The 2,500-nt window shown below is 45.0% G+C and overlaps 1 protein-coding gene across 1 annotated transcript in view; it reads left to right on the forward strand.

The window, feature by feature from the left end:
* Positions 1-2,500, forward strand: part of LOC134459522 (thrombospondin type-1 domain-containing protein 7B-like) — a 148,939-nt gene that overhangs the window by 78,621 nt on the left and 67,818 nt on the right. The gene's annotated exons all lie outside the window — the stretch shown is intronic.

Here is a 2,500-nt window from a genome sequence, read left to right on the forward strand (position 1 = left end):
GTGACTTTGTAATGTCACATGACACAGAGGTGTGTGTGTGTGTGTAGGGGGGGCCCAGGTCGTGCCCTCCGAGTGACGCAACAGCTTCAGCGTTGCTACCAGTCAGGTCAAGAGCAATGCAAGTACTTTCTGAGTTCCCGCAAATACGGGAACTCCTCCCACTTTGTTGGGAAGCAAGCAATCATTAGCAAACCAAGGGAGGCCATTTGGGAAATGCAGTTTGGGAAATGTTAATTGTTATGCTCTTGGTCAGACCAAGTCTCGAAGAGATTTGAAAGTCGATGATAATCAGGCTAGGGGTGTTTAAAATGTTTATAGAATTGGCCTGTAGATCACAGGGTTGCAGGTTCAATCCCCAGCTTTTCCAATCCCTTCCTCCATCCCTGGTAAACTTGTCATTACTACAGGGACTGTAACCAATACCCTGTAGATAACCATAAATCGCTTTAGATGAAAGCTCAGCAAAGTGTAATGTGATGATGAATGTGGTGATGGTGTGTGTGTGTGTGTGTGTGTGTGTGTGTGTGTGTGTGTGTGTGTGTGTGTGTGTGTGTGTGTGTGTGTGTGTGTGTGTGTGTGTGTGTGTGTGTGTGTGTGTGTGTGTGTGTGTGTGTGTGTGTTTTTCCCAATGTGTGTATGACTTGGTGTATGTTTAGCGACCCCTGATGGTGACACGCACACACGGCTGGCAGACAAATGGACAAATGGACAAACGGACTAACAAACTAACAGAGAGGGTGCTGGGGTGTAATGATGACAATTCTGAAAACACAGCACACTCGTGCTAACCTGAAGACGCACTGATCGAAACACGTTTTTCGCTCCAAGAACTGAAAAAAAGACAAAAGAATAGTAGTCAGCGTTCTGAGTTTTCTGATTTTTCATCATGGATCTGTTTTTTCTTCTTCACACCTGCAGCTGTATTACTGGGACTCTATGCACTTTGTGCACAGGGACTTACATGTACTTTGAACACTAATTCACCTGTTCATAAACGGGATGACAGCCCACTGGGACCCAGGTTCGAATCTGCCCTTGGTAATATCCAAACCCCTACCCTGGGGTGTCAAAGTCAATTTGACCGAGGCCGAAAATCTAAATCTGGAGCAAAGTCGAGGGCCAAACTCAATATTTATTTAATTAAAAAACAATTCAAATTGTGCGCACACACTTAATACTCATATTTAAATTTCACAAACAGATTCCCATCGTTCAGATTTGCCTGGACATATTCTGTTTCACTGGCACCCCCTTCCCTTTTTGTGCATTTAGATATTGTCATCTATAAACATAGTGACAGGCATCTGATCGAACACAGCTAATCTGCGCCGAGTCCATGCATAATCATTATCAACGTGTTAAGTGTCAAGAGTTTTTTTTTCATTTGACATTCTAACGACTGGGGGACATTTTGGGCATTTCTGGCGCCCCCAAGACATTTGGCGCCCTAGGCGACCGCCTGGTGTGCCTATGCCTAGCGCCGGCCCTGATGGTATTGCAAGGTGCCTTGATGCTATGTGTCAGGTGGGGGAAACCAAAGTGATTGCAATTATACAGTCTCAGCCAGGTCTCCACATCTGTCCATAGTCATTAGCCTATTGGTCACTTTGCTGTGTTTTGTAGCACACTGTAAGTGTGCATATTAGTTTTGTAGTTCATGCTGTCTGCTTTTGTTTGTTTTTCTTTTGCAATACTAATCTTATGACCTGTATATTGATACGTATTCATAACTCAGGTTAATATTTTTTCTGACTTTTGTTTTTGCTATTACACAGCAGTCGGGTGCCTTTGACAGGACAATGTAAGAGGAGAGATGGAAACTGAGACAGATGGATGGATAGACAGACAGACACACAGAAAGGCAGGCAGACAGACAGACAGACAGACAGACAGACAGACAGACAGACAGACAGACAGACAGACAGACTTTGTTGGCCGACAGGAGATATTTGTATCAGCCAACATGTAAGCATATAGCATACTAGAAAGACATGTAGACATCAACACCACTGAACATTCAGATACTAAACAAACAAACACATGTACACTCAGACATTGTCAGCCGAGCCAAGCACAATATATTCCAGACAGACATGACATGACATGACATGAGGACATCAACGCCATTGAGTAACAGATATACAGTATACTCACTGTTTCAGACAACACAAGCAGACCATTAATGACAGTCAGACACTATGTACACTTACAGGAGGGTCCAATACAGGGTTACTGTAGGAGGTTGTTTAGTGCAGTGATCAGGGCCGCTGACATCTGGGCCCAGGACAAAGTAAACTGAAAGGGCCCCCCACCCAATATATTCAATGTAATGAGGACCCAATTACGCCCCCCCCCCCATCTCCCTTGGCCAGGGACAGATGACCGCTTTGTCCCCCCCTTGTCGGCATCCGTGCAGAGATATCAGAGAGACAGGCAGGTTTGGAAATGACCCAGACCAGACTAGAATCTGGGTCCCCATGGGCATGCAAGTGTGTCTGTG

This window comes from Engraulis encrasicolus, chromosome 12 (genome assembly GCF_034702125.1).
Source record: "Engraulis encrasicolus isolate BLACKSEA-1 chromosome 12, IST_EnEncr_1.0, whole genome shotgun sequence".
Taxonomy (NCBI): Eukaryota; Metazoa; Chordata; class Actinopteri; order Clupeiformes; family Engraulidae; genus Engraulis; species Engraulis encrasicolus.